This window comes from Muntiacus reevesi, chromosome 1 (genome assembly GCF_963930625.1).
Source record: "Muntiacus reevesi chromosome 1, mMunRee1.1, whole genome shotgun sequence".
Lineage (NCBI taxonomy): Eukaryota > Metazoa > Chordata > Mammalia > Artiodactyla > Cervidae > Muntiacus > Muntiacus reevesi.
Window position 1 is genome coordinate 266,291,270 of NC_089249.1, and position 14,426 is coordinate 266,305,695.

The window sequence follows — 14,426 nt, forward strand, 5'->3', positions numbered from 1 at the left end:
AGGGGATCTTCCCAACCCAGGGATCGAACCCAGGTCTCCCGCACTGCACGCAGATGCTTTACCCCTCTGAGCCACCAGGGGCTTAAGCACTGATGCAGAAGAGGACATTAAATACCTTTTAAATGGATTGTTTAGTAGAGCCAGGAGAGAAGCAGGCAGATCACTGGGGAGGCTATGGCCATAACGGGGGCAGGAAAGAGGTTGGCTTTAGTCAGAGAGCACATAAAATATCAGATTGATTTGTATTAGAAATACTTGGCTTAAAATAATTTTTTCAAATCACTCAAATTCCTGAAGTTACACCATATTGGTTTTTAAGATATTTTTCACCACTTCCTTCTTGTATACCTTCATTTCTTCTGCTAATACTAAATAAACCAGATTTACCACTGTGGCAATTGATCGATCTAAGTAAAGTTTCCCTTCTCCCTTTTCACCATGTTTTCTTTTATTTACAGTTAAGGTTGAGCTGATTTTTTTTTTCTTTTTTTTTTTTCCCAAGCTTTAATCCTATCTGGCTTCTAAATCCCTTCAGAATTGTTTGAAGCAAAGAATGCCTGCTGACTTCAAAGAGTGTTTCACACTTGGATTTACTCACTGGGGCATATAATGAGAGTGGTAGAACCTTCCTTTCCACAGAATTGCATGTTTGGCAACGGTATATGTTGACTGGTAAGCAGTCTGTTAAGAAAAAACACCGTGAAACTCATCTTTTTTTAATCTATTATTTTACAAAGGACTTATTCCTTCTGAATATTCTAAATCTAATCTGTTATTTTATAGGAGAATCAATTTGTATTAACAGAAAGTTGATTAACTTCCCTTTCATTACTTTGACCTTAAGACACATTACAGACTTGGTTATCTATAGCATAACATAGTATAAATGAATAATTATAATTATTCATAATTGGTATAATTGGTGTATAAAGATTTCTAAATCTTATTGCTTTACTATGCCAGTCTTCAGAAGAAAATTCCTGAGTGTTACTCTCGGCTTTGTGAAAGACAATTTATATAGACTTTATAATTAATTCCACAGCAAAATCAGGCATTAGCTTGAGAAAGAATGATTCTTTGTATAAAAATATTATGATTGCTCATAGGATGAAGCCATTAAAAGCATTTCATAATATAGTCTGGTAAAATAGATGTGTTAGCTCTTCTATCTTATTTGGTTTTAGCAACTGGAAGGGATAGTTTGGAGGTGAACGTGATATGAATACATGAAAGTGTTTGTAATGAGTCTTTTTTCTTCCTGTCTTGTCCTGCCTTCAACGAGCCATGTTCACCTTTCTCTAAATATCTATTCTTTACTCATTAAAATTCAAATTTCATAATAATTGGAAGTGGAAACAACTACTGCTTGTTGGGTGTGTGTAATGAGAGCACCCAAAGACATTGGTAGTAGACTGGAAAACTTCAACAAGGAAATTATGATAAGAGTGGTGACATCTACTTCTTTCAATATTTGTGAAGTTAAGGCAGTCTATGCAAAACTGACATTTCAATAGCTATACCAACTTTTGTCAAAGTGTAGTCTGTCAAACTTCTCTAAGGGTAGTCTTGCCAATCCCCAAGACTCCTTCATGGAATCCTCAAGATCAAAACTATTTTTGCAGTAATAGTAAGAAGTTATTTATCTGGCGCACTGTGTTATCATTTATATTCATGTGAATGAATCAAGGGGATTCCCTGGTGGCTCAGAGGTTAAAGCGTCTGTCTCCAATGTGGGAGACCCGGGTTCCACCCCTGGGTTGGGAAGATCTCCTGGAGAAGGAAATGGTAACCCACTCCAGTATTCTTGCCTGGAGAATCCCATGGACGGAGGAGCCTGGTAGGCTACAGTCTACAGGGTCACAAAGAGTCAGACACTCAAGACAGTGGCATCAAACTATTAATAATAATGTATGAATACTTATGATAATGCATGGGGTTTTCCTGGTGGCTCATTTGGTAAAGAATCTGCCTGCAGTGTGGGAGGCCTGAGTTCAATCCCTGGGTTGGGAAGATCCCCTGGAGGAGGATATGGCAACCTACTCAGGTAACCTTACCTGGAGAATTCCCATAGACAGAGGAGCCTGGCAAGCTGCAGTCCATGAGGTTGCAAAGAGCTGGACACGACTGAGTGACCAAACACAGCACAATATGTTATAATGCTCACTGATACATACTCATTTTTAAAATTTTATTTCTTCATTCATTTATTTGGCTGCACTGTGCAGTTTGGAGGATCTTAGTTCCCCAAACAGGGATCAAACCCGGCCAGGCATGCAGCAGTAAAAGTGCCAAATCCTAACCACTGGACCACTAGGGAATTCCGCATACTCTTTTTTTTTTCAAATAAACATTTACTTTGAAAATGTTCCTTAATTATTATATTTCAACCTTTGACTTCTTGGTTTTATTATTATTCTTTCTGGTGAAATGGTAAAGCTCTACAAAGCTCTTCTACTTTATATATCAAAGTACAGTGGTTGCTTGGAGGGAAAGCTCTTCTGCCCTTGTTTGAGTTGGAGCCATTTTTATCATCAAACACAAATTTAATAGAAAGAATGACTGATAGAAAAACTATGGTCAACAAGACTTGGATATTTCATGGACATTTTCTTGAAAATGACCTGAGTAAGACAGTAACGTCAAAGAAGACAGTATTGCTACCATTGATAAAATTCAAGTTTTATATCAATCAAAAATTTGATTTTAGAAAACTTTTATTGCCTCTATAGGTTTGGCAACTTCCCCAAACTGATAGAATTTTGTGATGATAAATTAGTGATGATATAGATAAGATGATTTTTCAAATATCACATAATGAAAAGTATTAACACTTAGAAAATGTTTATAACTCAGTAAACCCAATATTTTCCAAATGTACCATATTACAAAACCATCTGTAGATAAGAGATCTTTTTAAAGTGTAAGGCCAAGGGATTTTAATGTGACTAAATAAAAAATGCATATTGATATGATTTCACATGCCACATTGCAACCAACCTTTGAGAAACTATCACTTGTTGAGACTTGATATAGTATCAAAGACAAATACCTATAATTATCTGAAAAAGCTTGTTAGAGTTCTTTTTTTCCTATCTTAACTAAGTATCTTTGAGAGTCTGGATTTTCTTCATATACTTCAGTCAAAACAATATATAGCAACAGACTGAATGCAGAGCAAATATAAAAATCTACCTGTCAGTGGCAATAGATAGCTTTCATAAAGTTGTGGGATGCAAGATCAATGCATAAAATTCACTAGTATTTCTATACACTGCAATGAGCAATCTGAAAAGAAAATTTAGAAAATAATTCCATTTTCTTAATTGAACAATGCAAAGAAATAGAGGAATTGAAAAATCTAGCCTGCAATTGTTTTGTAGACTGTACCTTGGTTTGAATTTGTTTAATTATTTTCTCATGATTAAATTCAGGTTAAATGTTGAGGGGCAAGAGTTCTACATGGGTGATGTTGGATACTTCTCAGGGCATCATATCAAAAGATACACAATGTAGCTTTGTCTCACTACTGGTGACCTGGCACTTTTTTCAGTACTTAATACACTTAATTTCAAAGCAATTTATGTTGTAGGTATTTCTTTTCTTTCTTATGAGTTCCAATACTTTGTATGTAAGGATGCTGAGAGATTGTGTCTTGTCTAAGGTCAGCTAACTAGTAAATAGTAGAGCAGAGTTCTGAACACAGTTGTCCTAGATTCTACAAAATTAACCACTTCCTTGGGTTGGGGAGATACCCTGGAGAAGGGAATGGCTATCCACTCCATATTCTTGCCTGGAGAATTCCATGGACAGAAGAGCCTGGCAGGCTATAGTCCATGGGGTTGCAAAGAGTCGGGCATGATAGTGCAACTCACACACACACACACACACACACACACACACACACACATCTATTTCCCAGGTTTTTTCAACCCAGAACGAGCCATAAAAGAGCACAGTAGAGTGGATAAGTTTAAGAGTTGGGAGGAATCAAGAAAAAGAATGCCCAATGCCTTTCAACTCCACTGTACGCTTTATAGTCTGGCTCAGACTCAAGCAAGCTCAGACAGACTCTCAAAGCGTAAATGGGAGGGAAGTAAACTTTGCTTATACTACCTGAGAATAAAACCATTTGTTAGCAATTGAAATGAGTGTGAAACATGGGATCCACCCAAGATTTCATCCTGGGGCAGAAAAGAATGCAGTGCAGCTTTAATGAGTCAGCAGTGAGCAAGAACATAAGTGACTTCATTTAGTAAACTGGCTCCTTCTGTGTGGAAGTATTCCTTTCCAGTGTTTCCCCTCGGGTTAGTCTTACATTAAACTCTGGGAAACAATTTCCTCCTCCATCACTGCCGGACTGCCTCTGATCTTCAACTTTAATTTAGGAAGAGTTGTTTAATGGTTATTCTTCTCCTGGGCAACGTCCAGAATTGTGGGCTGAGCACTATTTTGTGAATTGCCAGCAGTGTGAACTGCAAACAGAACTCTTCCAGTTGTCAAATGGAAGATGTTGTCACAGACAACGTGGTATTTTTCAGTAGTACCACCGCCCAAGTATTGCCCCTTCAATGGGAGCCAAACGCAGCTGTCTGAGCGAGGGGCAGGCGTTTGTTGGGAACCCCATTCTGCTGTGGCCACTGAGACCTGGAATATAGACAGTGCCTGTCTGCTCCCCCCTCCTCCCCCGGCCCTAAATCTTTCAGCCAGGTCTTTGAGGCAGCACTCAGTGGCAGAGTTCTTTGTCTCTTTTGACCCATCCCATTCTGCCCCCTTTCTCGCCTCCCTTCCACACTGTTCCTAACATGAGCCGGCTTCTCCTCTTTGGCTTTACCTTCCACTTTCCAGCACTAGGCTTTCTCTTGAAACCTTGAGGAGGCATGGTGTTTCTGATTGGAGGTAGGATGGTCATCCACAGTGAGATTGGCTTTTGCTCTCTCGTTCCATTAGGATTGGGCTTCCCTTGTGGCTCAGCTGGTAAGGAATCCGCCTGCAATGAGGGAGACCTGGGTTCAATCCCTGGGTTGGGAAGATCCCCTGGAGAAGGGAAAAGCAACCCACTCCAGTATTCTGGCCTGGAGAATTCCATGGACTATACCGCAAAGAGTTGGACACGACTGAGCGACTTTCACTTTCACTTTCCATTAGGATTAAGTTTCACTCACTCACTCCAGCGGCCCTACACCTCCCTCTCAGCTCCTCCAGCCCCTCAATGTGCCCACACTACCTGCTTCTGGGCCTCTCAAAGTAGCAAATGGAGGAAGCCTGGCATCATTTTGTAGAGGGTTATAGGAGCACAGTCGATCTGAAAAAGTGTTTTCTCCTCTTAACCATCATATCAAATAGAGAAAGGCCTCCATTAAAGTGTCTCATGACTGCCTGAGGGTAGCCCCAATAGAAAAGTAGAAAATTTTAAGTAACTGTAAGTATATCCAACTTATAAAATATTTATTAATCAAGGGGCATAAAAGGAACATTAATCTACTCATGTGTTTAGGGGAAGGGACTAAAAATGTTAAATAGTCTAAAATTAAATAAACTGCATAAAATTAAATAGCTGTTTTGTATTCTATTGAATGATGATTATAAAGAACACAATGGGCTGCCATTTTAATGAGGAGGAAAACTGTGTATTCAAGTTATATAAAATGGCTATTAGTCAACAATTTTGCCATTATTTGACCATTTTAATGTAAGAAAATATCAGTTTCATGTGGTTCAGCCTAATACTGGTGTTTTTTTTTTTTTTTTTGAATAGATATTTTTTTTTTTTTTTTTAAATTATTTTATTAGTTGGAGGCCAGGCATTTCTGATAGTATTTCTCTGCTGTCAATGAATGATAATGTATGTGAATCTAAATTTTTTCCTTTATATTGTTTTCAATTACTTTATGGTGCCAGTAGAGTGTGTTGGGTGCCTGGTGATATCAAAGGAGATTTGTGTAATAAAAAAGTATGCTTAGACACATCTGGTTATGATTTGTGTTTCCTTTTCTCCAATTGCATAATTCAAGTTTATGCTGCATAATTCTTTCTTCTTTTATTCCATTCCATATGGTGGCAGAACAACTACCAAAAGATGAATGCTTTCAGTACCTTTCATATCAAAGCTGCAGCTTTCACATTCTGGTCTATTGATACTGCATTTTGGCAGTGGATAAAGGGACACAGTTAAAATTTCTTTTCTTAATTGGGTTTTTTTTTGGGGGGGAAAGACTTTCTTTGAACTAGTGACCACCCGTGATTTTATAATTATAAAAAATTAACCAGCTCACCATTTCTTGTAGGAAATATTCACAACTCACTTCTCAGCTTTTAGAAGAAAAAAGAAAAGGAAAAAGAAAAACTAAGGAGTATTAGAGAATTCCATTTTGTTTGGGAGTATTCCATGTGGGATTATTCTAATGCAATGCTAAGGCTATATTTGTCTGCATAGTACTTTTTTTTTTTTTTTGCATAGTACTCTTTCAAGCACAATCTTAAAAACCTTTTATCTTGTTCAGAACCCTACAAAGAGAAAAACTTGAAACAAGTTAGATTTTCTGAAAAGTTAGACAATTCCAGTGTAAGATGTCTGCTATGACCTGACTTACAATACAAGCTACAGACAAAGCAGTGAAGCTCTCTGCGGAATACTCTTGTTTTCTTTTCTTTCTTTAAACCATTTTCTTGACATATAATTCAAGTACTACACAATTCATTTATTTTAAATGTACAGTTCAATGGTTTTTGATATATAACATTATTATGATTGAAGAATAGTAGTAAGAGAAATACAAAATGTGCCAGTTTAATAATTTTTAAGTATGCAGTTCAGTGCTGTTAATAACATTCATGATGTTAGATATCTCCATGGTTCACTTTAAAAGCTTTTTAATCACCTTAGCCAGAAATTGCAGAGTATTCATACATATTTCAGTATGTATGAAATTCCTATGGCTGTATGGAATTCAGCTCCTATGAAATTGTTTAAGAAAGTTAACTGGATGTCTGGAAGATAACACACTCAGAACTTAAACCTCCTGACCATGATACCTGTTTTCAGTAGGCAATCACTGACACATATGTATACTTTGCAAAGCCCTGAGTGTTCCCCAAACACACCATGGGTCAAACCTCTCCTCCCACTAGGCTTGATTTTTCCCACCCGTGTGGGAAATAGACAGCGGGAGCTTTGTTTGCAGTGGCTTTGTTTCCTTGTATTCATTGGTAAAATAAACATTACTTCAGTTTGAAGAAGTCTTCAGTAGAACTTGGGGGTCCTGGGAGAGCAGATTCTATGACCCAACACGGATGACTTCATCACATTATCTGGTGTAGACGCACCCTGTTGAGGATAATTGCATCACATCATCCTGTGCGTATCCTTGTAGGACTGGCCTAGGTCAGAAGATGCTACGTGGCAGAATGCTTGGCCCTGGAAAGAGATGTAAAGGAAGAATATCAAAGACCTGCCCCATGTGTCAGCAAAGCTTCAGAGAGGCTTCAAGGTTTCCCCAGGTAGACCCACAGTTACAAAAATTTCTTATACTTTCATCATTGGACAGTACTGATGAGCTCTGCACTGAATTCAGCATGGGGGTAACTGAAAATACCCACAGGGAGTGTTTAGAGTGAGAACGCAGACTCATTTTGTGACCTAACCACTAGAAGCTTATGTGATTATAAAAAAGTCTTTGAAGAAATCTCAGTATTTGAAAATAGAAAAGATAAGTTTTATAATTTTGTATTTGTCGAAGGGAAAGTGAGCATTATTAAACAAAGACTTAGTACATAAAATGCTTACCCTCATTCTTAGTAATTTTGCTTCTAGATGGGATACATATAAAAATGGAATTTAAGGAATCTTATATCACAGATTTAAAGATATTTCTATCACAAGGAAATCTCTCCTTCCTGTCCTCCACCCCCATAACTCCCAGGAAATTAGCTATTGGAATTCAGCATTCGATAAGCTTACCACAGCTCACACAATGTTTCCAGAAACTTCAAATTCTTTTTCAGTGTTTTATCAGTCATGCAAATGCAAGCTTATTGCAAGATAATTATACAAAGAGTAGAAACCTGATAGTCTATCCTCATAAATAAAATATCAATAGAAATCATAATCGTGGCCCAACTAGAGCTTGATAACCGAAATGAAGGATTTGTTTGCTTCGCCTGCTCCCAAACCTCAAGTAATAAATCTCAAAAGCTTCAATATTGATTCAACAAAATGAAGGGCTGAGTCACTTCAGAACGACTCTGACAAGTGGACAAGTGCTGCCATGGTGACCTATTGATATGCAGTGTGGCTCCTGAACTTCGCTGGTTTCTTACCCCCGTCATTAAAGCAAAATGACAAACCACGGGAAGCACCGCACACAGCGTGCCAGGCCAGAGGCAACCAAGAAAAAAGATTTCATTAGCTGTTCTTAAAGGATTAAAAATTCCACACACATTCATATCCGATTTATGGGGAAATTCCTTTCAAAATATGAGGAAAACTGTTCTGAAGCAAGCTTCTGCATTGTAGGTGGATTCTTTACCCGCTGAGCCATATGGGAAAGCCCGAAGATATGTTTCTTATTAAAAAATGGAAACTATTTTTAATCCAAAAAAAGTCTCAGAGCATTTCCTGTAAATGTTTTGTAAACATTGCTTGAGGAAGAAATATTTTTAACTTGGCAAGATAAAGTTTTAAAATATTTTCTGCAGGACATAAAGTTGTACCTAATTTGTCTTTTGCTAAATAATGTAATAGATATTGTATATGGTCATAATAAAAATACAATATATGTAGCCAAATACTACTACTGTGTATATTTAGATTTATAAGGAGATGAGACTATTTGTTAGAAGGTGATATATACACTTGATCTTAATATTCATTTGATGGAGCTACTTAGCAATTATATATATATATTTTTTACCTGGTGTAAAATGTGCCCAGATATATTTAAAAGGGATGCTATCACATCATAGCAATGAAAAGAAATTATTTTAAAAATTTAATGTGAAAATGCTTTAAAATGCATAACTATAAATTTATAAAATTGTGAATGTATATTTACCAGTGTAGTGCTTTCAATGTTAGATTGTTTAACTCACAAGAGAAATTTTAGCAGCTGCATCTAAAATACAGCTAAAGTAGGAAATCATTGTTTTTATTTTATGTCACTGTTTTTCTGGCAGTTATTGAAATCTTACTGTATACCAGACTTCATTATCTCTTTCAATCCACATACAAGTCTGTGCAGAAGGTATTGTAAAAGCTTCCACTTTGCACATAAGGAAAGTAAAAGTATCAAAGATTAATAAAATTTATGTTTGTTCAATCTAGTTACGCTGATTATCTCTTGGCATCATCTGGACCTAATTAGGAGAAACAGTTTTATTTTTGTTCTTCTATGCCTTTAGAAATAGAAACTGTGTTACTGATTTTATAAAATCTCAACAATCAGGTTCTGTAAATGGACTTTTAGAAGAAGAGTATTTTTAACTTAGGAAGGTAAAGATTTAAAGAATTTGTAGTACAACATAAAAATCACAGATAATTCATCCTTTACATTTTGCTTATTAAGTACTGAGATTATTAGAAACTTAGAAAAGGGAGATATAACCAAGTATAGAAAAAGTGAAATGTTAATTTTACATGAAAAAAGCAAGAGGTAAGTTTTAATGTTGTTATTTATTTACTTCTGCATCACATTTCTGATTTAAAATTCTAACATGCCACCTAGCTTCTGTTATCTGTGATGGTCTGGGTTGACTGCTACCTTGTCAAATATCTCCTCCTTAAATTAAAAAGTAACTACCATTCCAATACTTTGGCCACCTCATGAGAAGAGTTGACTCATTGGGAAAGACCGTGATGCTGGGAGGGATTGGGGGCAGGAGGAGAAGGAGACGACAGAGGATGAGATGGCTGGATGGCATCACCGACTCGATGAACATGAGTTTGAGTAAACTCCGGGAGTTGGTGATGGACAGGGAGGCCTGGCGTGCTGTGATTCATGGGGTCACAAAGAGTCGGACACGACTGAGCGACTGAACTGAACTGACCCTTTGTACAGGTTTCCCAGGTGGCTCAGTGGTAAAGAATCTGTCTGCCAATGCAGGGGATGCAGGAGAAGTGGGTTCGGTCCCTGGGTTGAGAAGATCTGGAGTAGCAAATGGCAGCCCACTCCAGTTTTCTTGCCTGGGAAATTCCATGGACAGAGGAGACTGGTGGCTACAGACGCAACTCTCATGGGGTTGCAAAGAGTCAGACACAGCTGAGCATGGATGTACTCTTTGTATACTTCATCTCTGTAGGAACCAAACCATTTACAGAGAAGTTTCTGACAGGGCACATTAGAGTTTTCAAAATAATTGTCATGAATCATGACAAATGAGTCACCTCTAGACAACTGCTAAGACAATTGGTAAACAGGTGTGAGCCAGGGTAACCAAAGGCTTTGGTAAGACAGGAAAATATGGGGACTATGGCTCCTACTAGTTCGTTAGCCTCTTATAGTTGGCTCTTCTGAGTTGACTGCTGGGCAGTAACTTTCAGCAGCCCTAGCTTGTCCAACTAGAACCAACCAGGGCTCGAGACTAAATCTTTCCTCAAGCCCAAATCATTTCTTGGGAAGATGTGGAGTCATCTCCTGCTGAAGCTGTGTGTGAACACTTTCTGCCATACTTCTTTGCCTGGGCACTTCCTTTATATAACTGCACATATGTCAACTTTCACGGGGCTTTGGTGCCATTTTTGTTTTATTTTGTTGACCTAAAACAAATAGACTGGCAGATACTTTTTCCAGCAAAGATGGTTTATTCGGGGTCAGCAGAGAATTGCAGTTCAGGGCTGGCAACCATGGTGAGCCACGTGCAAGTCCCCCACAGCTAGGAAAAGAGAGCACTTTCATATAGGGGAAAAGGAATCTGGAAGGACTACAGTAAACAAAGGCTATTCTTTGGCTGGGTCCTTCTCAGGAAAGAAGAGGAGCCTGTCTTCTTCCTGTTAAAAAATTAAGATCATGGCATCTGGTCCCATCACTTCATGGCAAATAGAAGGGGAAAAGTGGAAACAGTGGCAGATTTTATTTTCTTGGGTTCCAAAATCACTGCAGATGGTGACTACAGCCATGAAATTAAAAGACGCTTGCTCCTTGGGAGGAAAGCAATGACAAACCTAGACAGCGTATTAAAAAGCAGAGATATCGCTTTGCCAACAAACGTCCCTACAGTCAAAGCTATGGTTTTCCCAGTAGTCATGTATGAATGTGAGAGTTGGACCATAAAGAAGGCTGAATGCCAAAGAATTGATGCTTTCGAATTGTGGAGCTGGAGAAGACTCTTGAGAATCCTCGGACCAGCAAGGAGATCAAACCAGTCAATCCTAAAGGCAATGAACCCTGAATATTCATTGGAAAGACTGATTTTGAAGCTGAAGCTCCAATACTTTGGCTACCTGATGCAAAGAGCTGACTCATTGGAAAAGACCCTGATGTTGCTGGGAAAGACTGAAGGCAGGAGGAGAAGCGGGGGGCAGAGGATGAAATGGTTCGATGGCATCACTGATTCAATGGACATGAGTCTGAGCCAACTCTGGGACATAGTGATGGACAGAGGTGTCTGGTGTACCGCAGTCCATGAGGTCGCAAAGAGTTGCAGAGGACTGAGCAACTGAACAAGAAGAAGTGCCACGGGGTGTGAGAGCTCTCTCTTCTGGTTTCCTGAGCCCATTTTAACTGAGGTTTCTGTTTATTAATTTTTTACAGCCTATAGAAGCTTGATCATGAAAGTCAGGGTAGGAAAGACATGAAAAATGCCTCTCAGGGGTTATGGCATTGATCACCTTCCACTTCTTCCAAGCATCCAACTTTATTTTCAGATATGAGCCTTATACTCCCCAAAAGGACTTAATCCTCTCAAGTGTACAAGACCTCGTTCAGCTTTTCAACTTACTCATAAAGTACAGGTTTTCTCATGTGATCTTCGTTGGTGTGAACAACTGTTGAGGGCATGCACCCCTCACACAGATTTCCATGTAAATGATACTGCTGAGACTTGCACAACTCCTACAGTCCTGGAGGGACTTACAGAGACAGCAAGGAACACAACCTCCACCCCCAAAACAGGTCTCTTTCCATTAACTGCCCAACTGGCATTCATATGACTTCAATTTTAGACCTATAGCCAGACTTTGATACTTGTTTTGAATAGAATTTTCAATGTATTTTGAAGGCTATGAAGAGGAATCACACAGAAAAAAAAAGTTTCCATGATCAAATAAATACATCAAGTAGTGAGCTAAACAAATTTAAACTGGTTTGTTTACTATAGTGTTCAGATGTTTTAACGTTTTATTGTGCTTAACTGTTTTCTAAGAATGTTTCCCACACTTATGGTTTAATTATGGAGACTTTTGCCAGTTAGGGGAACTGAAATCTGCAGTATATGCTTTTGAAAATGCTGACATAGCTGGTTTACTGAGGACTTTTATTTACTGGAATTCAAATGTGAACTTCAACATAAATATGAATCAGTGTTGTTATCCATCGTCTCTTCCCTATGTGTGCTCAATTGCTCAGTCATGTTCAACTCTTTGCTACCCCATGGACTGTAGCCCACCAGGCTCCTCTGTCCATGGAATTCTCATGATCAGAATACCGGAGTGGGTTGTGATTTCCTATTCCAGGGGGATCTTTCCAACCCAGGGATTGAACCCATGTCTCTTGCATCTCCTGCATTGGCAGGTGGATTCTCCACCACTGAGCCACCTGGAAGCCCTCTTCTCTATGTATCCTATGTCAAATTATTCTTTCTTACTGGGTAGCAAATCTCTTGGAAAGATCCCATAATTTCAATATATGCCAAGTAAAGTGAGAGTCGTTCAGTCATGTCTGACTCTTTGCCACTCCATGGACTATACAGTCCATGGAATTCTCTTGGTCAGAATATTGGAGTGGATAGCCTTTCCCTTCTCCAGGGGATCTTCCCAACTCAGGGATCAAATCCAGATCTCCTGCATTGCAGGCGGATTCTTTACCAGCTGAGCCACAAGGGAAGCCCAAACCAACTGAGCTATCAGGGAAGCCCTCAATATTTGCCAAGTTGAATTTAAAGTTTTTTTCTCCTCACTGCAGGCTGGACCAATGGCTCCAGGGGTATGACATGGAAAGGACACATGATTAGTTGTTGAGATATGTAGTGGGGTGTGTGTGTGTGTGTGTGTGTGTGTGTGTGTATGTGCATGCATGTGTGTCTGGTGATCCTGGTTCTAGAATACCTGTCTTTTCTCTTTCTTTTCAAGCTCTAACTCTTCCGATGCTGAGAGCTGAGAGGGAGAATGGATGGACAAACGTCCTTTTGTCTACCTGCTTATCGGCACAGTGCTCTCTGGAAGGGCTGTGGCTGCTTCCCTGGATGGTACACACTCACTGTCCTCTGTGTGACTGGCCTGCTGATGTTCTCAGAGGCACAAGGGTACATTCTGGTGGGTTCTGCGAGGCCTTCCCGTTACATGTTTCTTTGAAGTGGGTTCTTCCTTAATGGCCTCCTTCAGCTACTTCCCGGAAGTACACAGCCTCTTGTTCCTGGAATCTTCCTACCTCATGGGCTGTTCTCTTGGGTCAGGTATTGACAAGATTTTACCAAGGTGCACCCTCCACGGTTATCACAATCAATGAGAGATCTGCACATTTTTGTACAAAGCTGACAGCGAGGCTGCTCCCTTGCCCTTTTTCTTTCTGTCCCGCCATCTTTCTTTCCCAGTTTTCTTTCCTCTCAGCGGTAGTGTCAGGGCAGATCAACATATCTGTTGGCCTGAGTGGACAATAGTGGAATGAATTGCCAGTCCTCCTATACTGTGATCTCCAATCTCTGATATTTACCAAAATTCCGAAGGAGAGATAAAAGCCAGAACCTCCACCACAGGTTAACTACTTGGAGCTGATTCTTCTTCCCCCTGAGGTGAAGTTGGAGGCAGGTAATTGCCCCGTATTTGTCTTTCCACCGCTGAAAAAGCCCTGGAGGCATGATCTGGTCTCAGCGCTTGGCAACTATCTTTGCAAGTCAGTTTCTTGTCTCTTTGGTCCTGGTTTGGACCAAATCACCAGTTCTGCAGGAATAGAAAATGGTCCATTCAGTACACTGGATTTTATATTGTATAAAGTACACAGTAGGTGGACAAGAAGATGCAGTTCATGCATACGTTGATAATAGTTGTTAGCTGCTTTTTAAAAAGTTTCTTCTCTTTTTTAAAGAGTGAGAAAAGTCTGGCCCTTTATAGAAAAAGTTTTCTGACCCCTGGCCAAGAAGTTTAAAACTGATCTTATATAAGCTTCCAGTCGCAGCATGGGTAAGTCAGGTCCAGAGGTCAGAGGGAGCACCCGGCTGTTTCATCCGACAATGCCAAGCCCTGGGAACCACGGTGAGGTGGATGTGACAGAGAAGGGCAG